Source organism: Melanotaenia boesemani, chromosome 15, assembly GCF_017639745.1.
Source record: "Melanotaenia boesemani isolate fMelBoe1 chromosome 15, fMelBoe1.pri, whole genome shotgun sequence".
Taxonomy (NCBI): Eukaryota; Metazoa; Chordata; class Actinopteri; order Atheriniformes; family Melanotaeniidae; genus Melanotaenia; species Melanotaenia boesemani.
Window position 1 is genome coordinate 6,066,506 of NC_055696.1, and position 17,891 is coordinate 6,084,396.

Consider the following 17,891-nt stretch of genomic DNA (forward strand, 5'->3'; position numbering starts at 1 on the left):
TTATTGTGTTGCATGCATGTTGAAATTGTCACAATTAGCACTGAAACAATGGGTGATTTAAGAAATAAGCCAAACTCTAATCATGCAGGAACTGTCATACAGGCTCTTCATGATGCGTAATATCTTTTCTTTTCTTGATTACTGGTCTTGAGCGGTTCTATTGACAATTAAATATTCAGCATGTGCAGATGGTGCTGTGGCATAGTCAGGGGCTTTGTTGACATGCCCCCTTACACCATCCCCCAGCTATTAATGTGCAGACTATAGCATGGTGCAGTGTACCACTGTTCAGCATCTCTATCGGGACTTCTTCCACCTAAACCAGGTGGAAATCGATAATAGATTTTCTCCTTTACCCTGGATCACAGAGAGTGGCATTGTTAAAGAGTTTTTCAGGTTTCAGATGAGGAATTGGCAGCACAGGCTTTCAAAGCCAGAGCACATGGTGACTTACGGATATCGGTATATGGTTGAGAAACTACCAGTGTTTTTCCACATTTTCTTACATGGAAAGTCTATCACTTTAATTTCTCTGTTCTGAGCTCCACTCATAAAAGCTGAAGCTGCAGTCAAACAGCTTGGATGTTTGATGGTGCCTCCAGTTTAATGTGAACAAGTGACTCTGCTTGCTGTTGTGGTTATTGCCTTAAAAAAATTCGAATTATACTGCCCTTTTGCAATAATTCAGAGGAAAATACAATATTTTAGGTATTGTACGTATATATATATTTTTTACAACTCAGTAGAATAATGACTCCAAAACAGCACTGTAGAATCCTTGCACCAATGATTGTAAAATAGCTATAGGGCAAGCTTGTTAGAGAAGAAAAATGGTTGTATTGAATGTGGATTATGAAGGTTTTTTTAAGCAATGGGATTAAGCCAGATAGATTAACATTGCCGAGGTTTGTACTTTATGTTCAATTGATTTAAGACTTTTAAAAGAAGTCCCATTCTGAGGTTTTCATTCCGAAAGTCCTCTCTGTTTTGCATGTACTTTCTTTTGTCCCTCTTTCCCCTCCACTGTCTGCTTGCCTGGCTGCTTATGCAGCTGCTGAATAGGTTTCCTTTTTGTTTAAAGCAGCTCGGCTTGGCAGGTGCCTCGTGGCACGAGCTTAAGGGAGCAAATCGTGACGAGACCAATCAGCGTTAATTTTCTCATGAGTAACAAGACTTTGCTAGTAACCCTGCCAATGACCTCTCATTGCTCAGTGCTGCAGCACAGTAAAACTATAGAGTATGTACATCACGTAGAGTAATGCTGGAAACAGGTAGGAGGTGAAGGTGAACAAGGAGGACATTTCACTGTAAACAACTGTGGGTGTTTGCACTGGGATGACAGGATCACAGGAAAAACAACTAGTAGCAGACATACCCGACACTGCCCCAAACTGTGGACAGTCCCACTGCAGAGTCTGAAACAGATGCAGGGGTGTTTTGACAACAGCCATTAAGTTTTATTCAAACAGACATGTTCCCCAAAGTTCATTTACATCAGATCTAGCATGAATGACAACATCAATTTGTTCAGCTGCATAACTCTGGAGATAAGGGGATGATTAAGGGCATTATTGCCTGAATTGCAGGTTCCTGCATTTAAAAGACAAATAGTAAAAATACTTTTATATAACTCAGGTTCTGCAAATGTGACCAAATAAGTCACAGGGCACATTTTACCCCTGAATCACACCCTGTGTTTGAGAATCATGTATATGTATGACTTGAGTAATCTCATGTTTTTGTGACCATCTGCACTATAATATTGGTAAAGGGCACATAGGCGAGATAACCACAGGCCCCGTCAATCAAAGAAAACAGGTTAAAGAAATGCAGACTGTCACACACATTACAAATGAATAATGTCCCCCAACCAAAGCTTATCTTAAGACTTAAAAAGAACATTTTGTATTATAAATAGAGGCTTTGCTTACAAGTCATGTCAAAGGTATCAATATAGACTGGTCCACAAATATTCGGGGATTAGCTTGCATCTGAGGATGATTGACAGATGAGAATGAAAGGATTAAACAATCATGATGTGATGCAAAGTGCTTTATGCACATTCATTTATGCCTCGTCTTCTCCTAGCCTGTCTGGGGATAGCCCTGGCTTTGTTAGATAGGCAGGTGGAAGTAGCTTTAAAATGGCAGGATTTCTCTGTAAAGGTTTCAGCATCTTAGCATTTAGTTTCACACCAAGAAATTCTTGATCCACCCTCATATTGGCAAAAATTACTCTGTTCGATGGTAGTTATCACCTGCATTGTTGTGATTTATTGGAGCTTAATGTTGGAATATGGATACAAATAGAGATACTATGTAAAATGTGTTCATCACAGCATTATTTTGTTTCCCATAGCGATGGTAAAGTTATTTCAAGGGTTCACACCTGGAAATTGGTTAGTTGATGTGATAAGTGCCTGGCAAGTTAAAATGAGAGGGTCATTTTTTTACATTTTTTTTTAAGATTGCAACATGCTGCTTGGATTAATAAGTGTGAAGTAAATGTGAGGTGTGATTGATCAGTCTCTTTTTAAAACCAAATCAACAGATCCTGATGTTTAGCATCCAATCTTCTATGAGGATACTAAACATTGTTTTAGATAAAACCCTGTTTATTATGTCTGGTCTCTGATTTCAAGTCTAAATATTCAAAGGTTGATTTTAATTAAAACAACTTAGTTTCTGATCTGTTAAGATTACAGCAATTCTGTTGGGAAAACAAAGTGAATGTGTATGGAAAGTGGTGAAGAAGATGGTGTAATGATGCTATATGTTTGATATTTTCCTGTAAGGCTCAAACTGAAACATGTAAAGAGGTCTACTCTCAGTTTCCTGAAAAATCAAAGAGAAGGCTTCTGCCGACATTGCTCAAGATTTACCACTCAACTGTTGGCGTCATTACCGCTGCAGCCGCTGCTTTTGTTTCCCACAGTGGAGTCACACACAACCACGGCATGTCCCAGCATGATTTTAATTGCCAGTGGGACTGTGGCCACTTCAGTGGGAGATGAGTTCTGATGGCTTGTTATGGAAATGAAAGGAGGGAGCAGCTTTGATTTTCAGAGCAATGGGCGTAACCCTTTCCTTACACCTTGCAAAAGGATTTTGCATTATTTTTTTTGCACACTACTGTGACCCCACTGTGCAGAGTTCATAAAAAAAAAATATAGACTGTTGGTTAAAAAAGAAGTGTGTAGTGCATAAATACAGCTGTGACAACACTTCCAGAAGTCTGTTTATCTTGTTTGCACTGACAGTTTTTTTTTCTAAGACTTGGCACATTCACCTGTAGGAAGGATAAGAGTGTTAGAACACTTGTTAAGGTAATTCTGAGCAGTAAGAAATATCATCAAAGCAGAGTCCCAAATGTTACTTCAGCATGTCACAGCAATGACGCTGGCTTCCCACTTCATGGCCTAATGTTACTGTTGTTCTGTCTCGTACAGCTGGAGCTCTCTGTTTCATTGCCTCTCTCTTTGTCTCACCCACATCCTTCACATATCACATTCTCCTTTACCCCTTGCAACCTTCTTTGCCTCTTTCTCCTCTTCTGTGAATGGCGAAATGACCAGTACCACCTCCTCCACTTGTCTGCATACCACACATTTCTCTCAGGGACTGTGTGTGCTTTATGCACTTGCTTACAGTAAAAAACAGGAGTGGGGGAAAAAATCTCCAGGGTTAATGTTCTAGAGGTTTTCAGTCTTTCAAGTCTCAGGGTTTTTATGAAGTACAGTAAAACAAAAAGTTGCATACATCTTTCTCATATCCCTGACCACATGTACACATACTGTATTCAAGGCATTATATGCAAATTTTAAACAATTGTTTATGCTGTCTTATTCAAACATTTCTGTTTACTCTAGCTCTCATTGTTCTTCATTGTTCTGTCTCATGTCTTTACCTTTCTGTGCCCTTTTCTCCAATTAATTCTTAGTCTTTTAGGATAACAGGGCTTTGTAAATCCAGTCTTACACCTTGTTCAGCTATTTGATCTAGATTTTGTATTATGATATTCCCCTTCTCAAAATGATCCTAATTTTAAATGACACAGCTCACTGCTGGGAAAATGAAACCTCCGTAGCTGCCAGCCCCTTTGAATGTCCCAGTGAGTTTATTAAAAGCACCAGCTTCCTCGTTCTGACTCGGATCTGCACAGCTGTATGAATCCGAACGAATATTCAAGGACAAAAGTCAATAATGTAATGTCATTATCTTTGATGAGTATCTCAATTCACAATGAGTCCTCTCGAATGTTTTTGATAAAATAGAAGATCATTTCTCTATTAGACATTACATTTTTAAAGCATTTTTAGTGTGCACAGAACAGAAAAAAAAAACTGTGGGAATGTTGTGCAGGCTTTTATCCAAACCTGACATTGCATTTCAAGGCACAGGTCTTACCCTGATGAGTGACCATCATGTCCGACTGAAGAAATACTTGCTGTCTTTCTTTATAAATGTACCTCTGAAATTGGGTTTTACAATTGACACTAAATGCACCCAGGTTTCACTGAGACAGCGCTAGAGTTCAAGAGACACTCTGATGGTGAACGAAGAAAACTTTGACCAAGATGTCTGAGAAGTGACAAGCAAGTTGATGGGAATTCTTTACTGTCACTCTCTTCACATCCCTGAAACAAACACATGTGCAGCCAACATAAATAAACCCTCCCTCAGATAGACGGTGACATGAGGAGTTTTCCTCTCTCCGTGGTAATGGCTGCTGTGTCGAAGCTGGAGATGGGTTTAAATCCCTGACCCGTCAGCTCCTTTGCTTTCAGTGGCCTCAGTGGAACCGCTCCAGATGAAAATGGGGCCAGAGCAGAGACATATGAATGACTGTTTGTTTGGTGGTCAGACACAATCACCAACTGAGTGACCCAGTTAACGGGTAGTGAAAGCGGTGCTCAGTTTGATTCATGCATGTTTTTCTTTTCCGTTTCACACTTTCTAAATGTATCTTGTGTTCTTTTTTCATGCGCTCAGCCAATATTTATGCTTCAATGGAAAGATAAATGATTTGTAAATGTGAATGCTAGTGTAATTATTTTTTGCTGCAGATATAATATGAACACACATTTCTTTTGTTTGAATAATTGCCAGAGCGCTTATAAATGGAGGATATGTGTGTGTGATTGTTCTTTTTCCTGACTCTCTCTCTTCTGCTCTGGTCTCCTTGGTTGCGGGTGGAGAGTAATTAGGTTTTCTAGGGGATTGAGGGGCTCTTACAATGCTTACCAATGGCAGCAGTCAGGCGGGCTAGTGCTGGCAGGGCAGAAAGGACAGAGGGCTGTGCAGGAGCCTGGCACTGCTAAACCTGATGCTGACTGACAGTAATGAGGACAGCCTGCTAGCCAGGATAGAGAGGAGAGCAGAGGAGAGGAGGGCATGGTCCTTCACAATACCTCTCAAGACCTTTTATCAAAGGCTCTGTTCGTACACACACACATACATGTATAAAACAAACAACATAAGCATGCACAAGTTTAGCATGTACTTTAATGTAGAGTAGTGCAAATGCATCATACGGCTGTTGAACCACTCTTGCCTGGCTGCTCTCATCAGCATCATAAAAGAAACATAAATAACATCCATTGTGATTTAGCTCTGAAAAAATAATGGTAACACACAGCTCCTGAAAAGGACACTTTGTCTAAAAACATAATGGTGCCAAATGGAGCACTAACCCCTGTCTCCTGGGGTTAGCACACAGCAAACTGAACTCACACTATCACACTCTAAAGCTGGCAAACAATTCTAGATTGGTTTTATTCTAAAATACTCTAAATTTCCATCATCTGCAATATGGCTGCAGAGGTGCAAAATCATTTATTGGCTCCATAAATTCTTTGGAAAAACACAAGTTAGTTTTCCTAGTTGGAATAAAAACACCAGACCTAGCAGAATGTTGTTAACTAATTTTTGTGTTTTGTGAATGATTAAGTTATAGATGAGAATTAGCTCTTGATAGCAAAGAAGCAAAGCAAGAGAAAAAGTGTGACTTCCCACTTCCAAGATGTAGTAAATGCATTATGTTTCGGAAGTGGATGGAGATAAGATGGGGTGGACAGGATAGCTCTACTCTGAGCTGGTGTGACTTAACAGTTACCTAAAACTCAAAATATTTGTAAAGATTAGAAAGATTTCTTCTCCAATTCACAGGCTTTAAAAGACATTTTGAGTTAGTAGTTACTAAAGACCTAAATATATGTTTTCAAGCACTCTTGTCTGTTTCAAAGTAACGTTAAATAGAATTCAGCAGCAACTGAGAAACTGCTGAGTGAAGTCAGCTAAACACTCCCAATTCACTGTCTCCCTCTATCCTTGGAAGAGCTACTAGAATGTGAAAGGCCCTCCGTTGATCCAGTGTTTGGTAAAAACATGGCGGTTTGTCATTGCACGTTGTGTGAAAGAAGACCTGCTCCATCTGTAGATTTAATTGCCTCATTGTGAGGCGCAGTTATTCTTCTTTGCAGGCACATTAATGAAAACATAGCTTGTTGTATTTCTGCCAGTAGATCATCCTAAATCCTTCGAACAGGGATGTAATTTGTGTCTCACTGCTGTTATAAAAACATTGATTGTAGTTAGTTATTACTATTCTGTTTTGTAGTGGTCTCTCATCACAACAATGTCACAAACTAAGTGGCTTTGGTCATCACAAACTAGCAGTGACACTGACCTTGGGTCCTCTTCAGCTGCTGCACTCTTCTTCATTAGCTACTGCAATAATGTGATATGTTGATTTGGAAGTCTTGTTTTTTTTTTTTTCATGTTAACAATTTTTTTTTATTCTTCTCAAGTCTCCAACAAATCCAGTGTGAAAAAAAAAGATTTTCAGTAAAACTAGGGAGCACTTAAATGCACAAGCCATCACTTCAGAGAGTTGCTTTAGCAGCCAGAGAGGCTGATGAGTAATGCACCCCCCAATTTTTTAACACTGACCTTTTTGAGATTTTGTTTGAATAGAATACAGGAAATAATTAAAAAAGGAACGGCCAGTTTAATCAGGATGATGAGTTCTTTCATGTGGTCAGGGACATCCCCTTGCTGTCCAGTTTAGACTTCTCAGTATCTTTTTTTCCCTTTTTTTGCTTGCAAACATGCTTTCTGGGACTGGAATAACAAGAATCAGACAGCAGTTACAGCAAGACGGGGCTAGGATGTCCTCAGATGTGCAAAGTTATACTAACATTTCTTCATCATGCGTAGCAAACCAGCTTATGCTCGTTTATAGTAACAGTTCAATGTTGTGTTCAATGTTAGTTGTAGAAAAAGTCAAATATCTTTTATGTTTTATTTTTTTCTCACTTACCTGTAAGGGCTTTTTTTTTAAAAACATTCTGTCAGTCTAGTACCTCTCCAGTTTATTTGTAACTGTAAAAGTAAAGCCTAAGTGTGATCATTATTTTGTTGGATGTGTCTGTCTGATTGGAAGATTGCCTGACCAACTCACTCAAGTGTTCTGCAGTGATTGGATCCAGTTGTCATTGCAGACTAAGATACTGGAATACCGCCTGCCAGATTGCTCTTTCTTATTTTGACATTGTGTGACAGTTCATATCTGTGGTTTTTATGTGCTGTCCTGATTCTTTTTTTCTCTACTTTTTTCTCTGGGCCCATAGCCCTTCAGATAAAGAATGATATTCTTTCAGTTAGATGAACGTGTCAGGTTGTTAGTTGCGCCACTCTTAGCGGTGTGAGTAAAAGCAATGGTTCAAGTTTTTGTTCCTGTTTTCTGGTTGAACATCTTGCTTGAATCATGTTAGTGAGTCCATTTTAAAGAGCTTTGCATTCTTTCCTATGATTGGGGGAAAGAAGTGGTTGGATCACAAGTTAAAATTGTTGTAACTCTGTTAAAGCCACGAATAATGGTTTCCCACTCTTCTCAAACTTTCAAAATAGATGACATACTTTATTGATCCCAGACTGGGAAATTGCAACATTACAGCCCCTTAAAACAAGAGAATAAGGAGAATAAAATTAAATAAACTATGTGGTGCAAAAATATTGTATACCAAATTACACATATAAACTAGAGCTGGGAAACGATTAAAATGTTAAATCGCAATAATCGCATGAAATGTTATGATTAATTGTGATTAATTGCATTGTTATGCGCAAAATGTCGTTTTCCTTTAAAAGAAGCCTACTGCTAAATGAAGAAAATGCAGTAAATTTCTGATTTACAAACACTAAATCAGGGGACTACGACTTATGGCTACGGAGTGGCTGTCTGGACCTTCCGCAGTGACTCCTAAAACATGGCTAAAATGCTAAAGAACTAACTATTTTTTAAACATAGATATAATAACAAATGCAGGTTTTTTAGCAAATTTTCTGTTTTTTTCATGGGATAATTGCATTGAATTTGCACAACATAATGACACCATAAGTACCAGTAATATATATGTATATATATATATATATATATATATATATATTACTGGTACTTTTGGTACCCTTTTTTAGCAAACATTTTATGTTTTTCTTTATTTTGAAACTGAAAAATAAAAATAAAATTGTGGTTCTTCAAAAATGACAACAAATTTCCTATAATAAATATTTATCAAAAAATATAGGTTGTCTTTTCAAAAGGTCTCATAATATTTGCATCTCTAAAAGAGTTTTATTTAGCTGGGCTGAGGGAAAAATGGCTCTTTGGATTGTAAAGGTTGCAGACCCTTGCAATAAACAAATAAACAGATTTAGCAGCAGTTTTAACTTCAAACAGTAAGAGTTAAAATATTTCTTAATATATATAAAATCAAATATTTATGACCAAGAAGGATGAAATTTTCAGGATTTGCTAACTAAGAGGTTAACATCCGGTTTTACTGGTGTAACGTCAGGTCTGTAAATGTAACTATAGACGTGTGGCATCTGCAGAAAGTCCAGAATCTCAGCTAACAGCTTAGTACAAACTTCTCTACTACCACCAAAAACAGTTGAGACAACAAACAATTAAAAGACCAGGTACACATATTCCCAAAAAAAAACAAAAATGTAAACAGAAATTATGGCTCCCCGCGTCCATCCAATGGCATGAACACGGGCAAACGACATCTCTACTCAAAGCTCACATCTCACAGATTTCAAAACTGTAAGTTTGATCTCGCTATGATCAAGATTCACCAAACCAGAGGCAAAAGGAGGCCCAATTTCTGCTTCACGTTTGTAAAACATTGTCATAAAATGTCCTACCTTTGAAGTCTTGCCTCAATAATTATATCCACTATGATCCAGGTAAAAGAAAAAAGAAGATATGGGAAATATAGGATTTAAGAAGTACAAACAAGGTGCAGTGGTATGAATATCCAAATGTAGCTGGATATAGACAACAAGTGACAAGCAAAATACAAAAATATTTCATACTGTAATTACACATTTCAAAGCTAGAACTTGCACTATTATTTTACTTGTCATTCTCCTTTGCTATGATGTGTTTTTTTCATACACCCCAACAAGTTTTTTAGAAGGTGGTTGTGCTGCATCTGTTGTCATGTTGATGTATAAATATTGACGGTGATTCTCTGTTGTGTGATTAAAGTACAGCTGAATTACATGTGAGTTATTGTTAGATGGAAAAACAGGATGTCAGGATATATGTGTTTCAAGAATACATTTGCAAAGATCTAAAGTAATTCTAATGCATGCCACTGTGAATTTGATAAGAATTACTCACTGCTGAACACATTTCTATCCATGTGCTGCATTTCTGAGATTTCCACCTGATGCGAGAACCACTGAAAAGCCTCTGTTATGCTTGTACACTGCCAAGGCATTGCTTAATAGCTCCCAAATGGCCCCAGAGGCATAAAATCTGCATGGTATTGTTGGTCGGGGGGGACTAGATAGATTCTGAGGACTGATTTATAACAAAGTGAAGCAGGAAGGACAGACAGCGGCATCCGCTGTCAGGCATGCAGCTGCACTTTTATGGTGAAGACCTCTCACCTGCTTTTTCTTTACAATCACACGCGATGGAGTCTGTCAGTCACTTCTATAATGATGTACCATTTTTCAATATAAAAAGAGACATTCTGTGACTTTTTGTTACCTGCACAGAGCTCAAGTTGTATTTTTATTTTCACACCGTGATATGACATCTGCTGTAACATGCCACATTGTGCTGCTAAAAAATATATGGTATGCATGTGTAAGGCATAGAGTCTGCAATTCTGAATTACTGCATCTAAGTCAGGGTGCTAAAGAGCTTAGTTGCTCCTCTACATAATGCCTCAGTCCTCAGCTGTGACCTTTCTCTTCTGCACATCATTCACGATTATACTGCTGACATGTTGGCTCATGCCAATAATTTTTCATTGGAGGCACTGTCAGCCACATCATATTTTATCATCTGGATAAATTTGTGTTGTGTTTTCATGTGGGCTGTCCATAATTTGTATTTGTTTGTTTATATGGCTTTCCTAGAGATTAGATTTTGCATTTATTTCAGCTCAGAAAAGAATTCAGATGCAAACACAATCTGGTATTAGCAGGGAGGAAATGCTGGTAGGAAGTTCTCAAATGAGCAATGTGTAATGAAGTAAAAAGAAAAGAAAATGTGAAAATACAGCAAGTGTGTTAAAGCAATCATTAAAGAATGAGTCTAAGCAAAAGGAATATAGCCCTTGTGCACCATACCTGCACTGATGGAGCCAATGATCAAACAAAATAAAATGATATTTTCTCTCATATCTTAGGGATTATTATTATTGTCATTATTACTATTATTGACTTACATCTCAAAAATAAAAAAAATACTTTAATAACAAAACATGGAGCTGTTTCGTAATGCAGTGCACAGCAGGCGTGCAACTGATGTTGGATTTAAAGTAATAACATTTGCTGTTATAGTCAGCCAACAGGTGTTTGCAGATTCTACCAACAACAGAAGCAAACCGTTTAGCTAGTTGTTGCATTACATGTGCAACATTGCTAATTATCTCCACAGAATACCAAACAATAACATAATAATCCTTCACCTCCACTCACATCGCTCGTTAACATAGTTCTGAGCCCTGTAGAGCAACTGACCTTGTTATGCAACTCTTTTTGTGCTTCGTTTAGAGTGACAATACCACCCACTTCGCTCATCGCAAAGCAAGGTCCCTACTTTTTAATTAAAGCAAATGTTAACTATTGTTTTCGAATTGAATGAAAGAAATGTTCTTCATTTAATGAAAGCCATTGCGTAACTGAGGTTACTACTGCACTGTTTGCATTTTTAGAAAATATTAAGAGGTAGTAGATTTGATTTTTCTTTTTTTTGTGCTATTTCTTTCCAGATCAGTTTAATATGAAATTGGATATCATACATATTTTTAGCACTCAATTGAATTTTTAGCACTAATTTCTTATTTTCGCTGCTACCAGCCTCCACACATCAACTGTTTTCTACCTTTCAGGAGGTTTACCAGAGCAGCCGGTTTGGACTTCCATTTATACAGAAACTGCCTTCACCTCATGGTAAAGAGCTTGTTGCTTTTAAATGGAATGAGAGGACCTAATTTGATTTGCTGTGCTTGACACTGGCTCCTATCACATCAACTGGTAATTTATTCCTCCTAATCCTGCCTATTTTGCAATTGCACTGCAGGTGTGCCACTGCTGTGCCGGCATCTTTGGTCACAAAATAATCCCAAAAAAAGAGTGTTTTCTGGCACCTACATGCTCTACATGTGGTACAGCAGTGTCGTGAATTTGGACCACTGCCTGTGCTTTCACCTTGACTTGTTAAAAAAGAATCCGTTGTGACACACTGCTGGAAAATGGAAAAAAAAACATCCCCACAAATGGCAAATAGAAATAAATAAATAAAAATGAATCCTCCTTTTCTACTGCCTCTTGTTGAAAGTGTGACATAATCAAAGTTAATGCACATGCAGGTCAAGTCTGGCTTGTAACAGTTACATTGAGACTTAATTTTCTCCCGTGTTATCACACAATATTGAAAAGTGTTGACAGATTCATTTCCCGGCTGCGACTGCCTAAGACCATTTTGTGATTTCTAATTGATAGCTACATGTAGCAATTTCATAGCACTAACTGATTTTATTGCACTTTTAATTAGGCCAACTTTGACCCTCTGTCCTCTTTGCATTTATATTGATGCAAATTATTTTCACCTTCTTTCCTCATTAACTTTTGCCATGTGAATGTCACCGGTTGCAACATATGAACCCATACATATACTGATGGAAATGTGGCGATTTTAGACTAAATCGGGAATAGTGTGAAACATTAATTGTTTGATTATATACAATTAAATGGAACTTTGAGTTAATGTCCTCGTATATGTTCCCAATTTTCAAATAAAAATGGAAAATAAGTCAATAAAAATAGCTCAGTGGAACCAGTCTGCAACAACCACTTAGATGACTAATTGACTAAGAGGGAAGTCCTTACATACGTCATTAGGGAATACAGGTGTGTGACGATTCTCCACTTGGATAAGTCTTTCACAGAGAACTAGTTAATCTCCCATGTAATACTGAGCAGATGTGTATATTGGTATGAATAAACACAGATGAACCTCAATTGAAAAGGTACTTAGTACTCATTTGGATGTCATCCACCAAAACGAATACTGAGGCTGTTCTTCGACCATGTGCAGTCGTTGCAAGCCAAAAAAATCTCTTTAACCTTTGAAAACATAAAAAAATCTAGCTATGATTTCATTATTTTGTGTTTTAGGCTAAAACAGCGTGTCAGAGGGAAGGCAACTGTGAGGCGGTGTTAGCTGTTTGCAGCGCCGCTGCAGGGTGCTTTGCACTTAAATGTATCTTTTATCTTAACAAGGACAGTTTCAGAGGCACAATTTTAGAAGAAGAGAGTAGAAGAGCTGACTTTAGTCCTGCTATTGAAGAGTGATGAATGACAACATTCCATTCATTTCTAATGAAAGACAGCAATGAAGAACAGACGCAGACCAACCAGTGGAGTTTCTACGAGGTGAAATGCTCTCCTACTAAAAGTTGATCCATGGTTTGCATTGAAATGGTTACACTTAGGAAACAGAACCGTGTTTTCTCGTTTGACCTTACCAGTCAACTCTGAAACTGCTTTTCTGAATAATTCTAAAACTCAGCTAGTTTTTTGGTTTGTTCATTTACTAAGAATGCAGAGATTCAAAAACAAGGTCAACTGCAGAGTAATTATTTTACTTAAAGTTGACAGGACCTCTGGACCACTGGAGATAAAAAAAAAAGAATAAAATAAACAAACAAAAAACAGATAAAAACAATCAACAGCAAACATCCATGAATACATTAGAATAGATAGTGGAGAAGAATTCATTAACTTAATTGCTAATAATATGTGGTGCAACTTAATGAGGCTCTAGTTTCCTCCTAAGAGTGGACAGTTGGGAGACGAGAAGTGGATATTTATAAAATTAAAGGCCTCTTTTGACCTTCATTCTGCCTTTTGGTTGGGTGGGGGGTGGGGGCATATTTGTGTGTCGTTGTGTTTGTGTATGTATGACTGTGTTTGTGTCTGTCACATCTAGCCAACCTTTTTTGCTGTACTAGTCTTTATCTGCTTAGTTGACTCTATAACTGTAACACTGTTTAATTTCCTTACTTGCTTAATTGAAATTCACATCTCTTTCTCCTCATATATCTTCCTGTTGTGTGTGCGTATGCGTATGTGTGTGAGGGAGCTGGGGGCGGATATTAGTGAAAATGTATTTTCATTCTAAAAGTGGCAAGTGATGGACAGGATCTCACAGACAATGCCCCCTCCCACCACCCGCAGTCTTTTTGTCCGCTGCACCTGTCTTTTAGATTCCTTTCAACCTTGTCTCTTTCTTTTGCACTCTATTCCCAAGTCCATCTTTTCCCTGGATTGCCTCAGCTTGATAAATCTGATGCTAAATTTAGAGACATATTTTTCAAAGTCACCAGGACTAAAAAGAGAGAGGACCACAGACAAAATGGCTTTTCTAATCCATGTTTATCATCTTTTATTTATCTCTTTGACAATGGTGAAGTTGTCACAGAAATTCCCCCTCCGCTCTCTTTTGTCTTCCTGTCGAAGCCATAACTTTTTTTTTTTTTTTCCTGTCCTGCAATTAAATGTCACTGGCCACATTTAAACTGACTGCATGCTCAGCTAACATCATTCAGCTCAGTGGGGTTATGCTTTATAAAATTAAGGCTTGTTGAGATTCAAATAGAATATTACTGCTATTGAAATTACAGCTGCAAATGTGCTGTCATTGAGTGTGGCCTTCATTACTCTCCTTTTATTTCCTGAAATTCCTTGTTAGATCTAACATCATTTGATTACAATATGGCACCCAGCAAGACAGAAATTATGTGTGTTCATCCTAGAGTGGTTTCAGCTGCACCTTACAAGCTGGGCTCATCTCAATTTTATGAAGCCTTATTAGCCACAGGCTAACACATTAACAAATAAAAACTGTAAAGCATAGCAATGGACATATAAAAAAGACAGTAATATGAAGCTGTATTACACTATAATGCACATTTATTTATTCATCCACAGCTTCAAGGAACATTTTGAGCTTTGTAGACATGGCAGGAGCTGCAGCTGTACTGCACAAGAGTCAAAGAAATAAAAGGATGCATTATTGAAAGACACCATGGGAGAGGATGGAGTTTGCTCTACAACCTAAATTACAAGTCAGACATTTTAGTAATATGTGTCAGAAGGTTTGATTTTTTTCTTTTTTTTGTGGGAAGAGGAGCAAAAGCGAATATTCCGCTCATCACTGAACACACTGCAAGATTTCCTATATGTTCACTAATCGATGCTTGACGGTGGGTTCATGAATGAAAGTGATTTGTAGCACGTTTGGAATCTCATACTGTAGATGTTTGCCTTGCTACTAGTGCTTGTGAAATCAAGATATCAGGGCAGGCTATATTTAGGAGGGATCAAAGTATTAAACAGTGCAGCTGAACTACTTATGGCAAGCTAAATTATCTGAGTAAAACACAAAACACTGGCCTACCATTGTGTGTTAATCTCCTAGATTTCCTTAAAACTGCCTGAATTAATATTACTCATGTGGTGAATGCCATAAATAGTAAGGTGCTTGCACAGAATAGATGATCAGTAATCATCAGCCAGAATATGCTTTTCTGTGTGTATATTGGTGGATTTGATAAAGTTTGCAATTAGAATGCAGTTTTTCTTTTTTTTCTTTTTTTTGCCTTGTTCTGTGCAGTACATGGATAGAAAGTTCAGCAAAGAAAAACCATTTTTCCTCTTGTAAAGGCTTCAAAAGCAAGGTAATGGACAGAAGACGAGTTCCCTTTGTGTTTTGTCACTGTTTCTGAGTGCTTTTATAACTTTCTTATCAGCCTGTTACCAGCAATACCTTTCCTTTATCCTCTCTTCTGTAGCCTGTCCCATCCTCTTGTTTATATTGAATATAAAGGGTGGAATATTTTCTGTCTGTGCAGTACAAGTGGCATCCCGCAGTGGCCCTCTCTCACACTGTACAGTACATTTTTCAAAGGGGGGAGAGTGTAATTAGTTTGCCATTTGGATTCACAGTGTAATTATCTGGGAGATTATGGAACATTTTAGGTGCCTTTAAACAAACAGTCAGTCCCTTATTAAATGTCCTTCTTGTACAGTATTTTACAGAAAAACAAATAAACAGGATATAAAACATCTTCATCTGTGGCTCATCCATTTGAACCTCACATGGAAATCACAGAAAAATTTTTGTAGCACAATTTACCCAGTTGCAGTTCCTGGTCTGCTTTCTAATCCTTTCTTATTGCATCGTGTACTGACATGCTTTTATACAAAGCCATGTGAAAAACCACACCCTCTGTCAGTTTTAAGGTTTTATATATAAAGACAAGTCTTCAAGTCTTCATATTAGGTATGTACCACTTAAGCAACATTAGAGATTACATTATAGATATAACATTGTGCCACAGCTATTTAACAAAATGAAGTAATAATGCTCAAGTTGTGGTGTGAAAAAACTAAATTCATCCCATTATTCAGCAGCCTTTAAAACCACCTTTAGCAGTAGTAACTTAAAGTATTTGTCTTACGTATGACTGTATGGATTTTGGTTCACTCTTTTTTCAATTTTGCTTCAGTCCATTGAGGTTTGCAGCAATTTGCCATGCACAGTTCTCTTAAGGCACATATGTCAAACTGGTCCAGCAAAGGGCCGTGTGGCTGCAGGTTTTTGTTCCAACCAAGCAGCAGCACACCAGATTTGACTGATTCAATCAACTGATCTCAGTCTTCAGACAGCTGATTGGTCAAACTGTGTGCTCTTGGCTGGCTGGAACAAAAACCTGCAGCCACACGGCCCTTTGCTGGACCAGTTTGACATGCCTGTCTTAAGGTCACACCACAGCATTTTAAGCTGTTTGAAACCTGGACTTTGACTGAATCATTGCAACACCTTGATTCTGCTTACCCTCTTAGTTCCTGTGGAAGCAGAAATTGTTTATTTAGGTTTTCTACACACTGCTTTTCTATATTGGCTGAAAATTAGTTTAATAAATATGTTATTGTACTTTTGAGGTTATATTTAACTAATTTTCAGGACATGGCTCCAGTCATATAGCTTTTTCCATTATGTCCTGATACATTAAACAATAGAATTATAAAAGAGCTACGTCTCTATTTTATCTTTCACATGATGTGACTGTCGCCCAGAGAGCGAGCCACTACCATAAACATATACAAAAAAGCATGTTTGTGGTGCATGGTTGTGCTTCAAAGGGATATGTTGCAAGTAAAGACTAAATCTGATAGAATTAACTACACTGAATGCCAGAACTTGTATACCAAGCTTGTTCTCTGGCAATTTTTTAAATAATTGCCAGTAACAAAGAACACATTCTTACTCATAGTAACTCCCTGTGAGGTATAGATTTAGCAGACATGAGGGTTGCATAAAAACTCTGCCTTGTACTTGCCATCTGACATTTCCCAGTCTTTGATCGATGAGCTTGCCACTAGCTCCTTCACTCTGGGCGAGTCCCTCTCTCTTTCTGTCACTGAGGACTCCACAAGATGGTGAAGTTAGCACCTCCTTAAGCAAGATTATGAGCACAACACCTCTCTTTTTGCAGGGACATTGAGTTGTATTGTGCAGTGGTGGAATCTACAGGAGGACTAATGCAAAGCAGGAGAACTATAAATCATCACTGTGACATAAAATTTACATTGAATTATTGTACACAACCACACTGCATTATAGCAACAGGTGTGTTAACACTTAGGCGCTCACTGATTACATTGAATATGCAAATTCAGGATGGATGCATGATTGTAGTGCATCAAACCCAAGTTTCTCTTTAATGGCATCAAGATGTTGTCCTCTTTGATTTGCATTCTTGTCATCTTGTGTTGCATTAATGAAACATAGATAACCATGTAGCGCAGTGTTTTGTTTCTTCACTTCATGATTATGCTGTTCATCTTTATTAACATGTTATTTTAAAGTCCACTCAAACTCTCACAGTGCAGTATTTTATTTCAAAGCTGTTTTAGTTTTGTTAAGTGAGATATCTTTAATTTAGTAATAGTAATTTGGCTTTAAATCTTTTGGTTAAATTGGGATTTGTTATGTGAGAAGTCAGGCTGATTTAGCAGAGTAATTGAAAGAGTTTGTACTATTATGTAACCCCAGTAGTCTTTGTGTCAAATGTAGCTTCATATAACATTAAAATGAACCTAATGAGCTTTAAAAAAAATCATTATAATTTAAACGCTTAGCACATTTATTTTTTATTACTCACAAAATGTCCTTAGTGACACATTTGCATGAACCAGAGTCTCTAGTAATCTGCACCGATGAGTTGATAAATAGAATGTTGTTTAACTTTAGACACTGTCAACATGCAAGTGGTCAGTATATCTTTAATTGACTTG

General features: G+C 37.6%; 1 protein-coding gene across 12 annotated transcripts in view; it reads left to right on the top strand.

Moving 5' to 3' along the window:
• Positions 1-17,891, top strand: part of msi2b (musashi RNA-binding protein 2b) — a 234,964-nt gene that overhangs the window by 16,187 nt on the left and 200,886 nt on the right. The gene's annotated exons all lie outside the window — the stretch shown is intronic.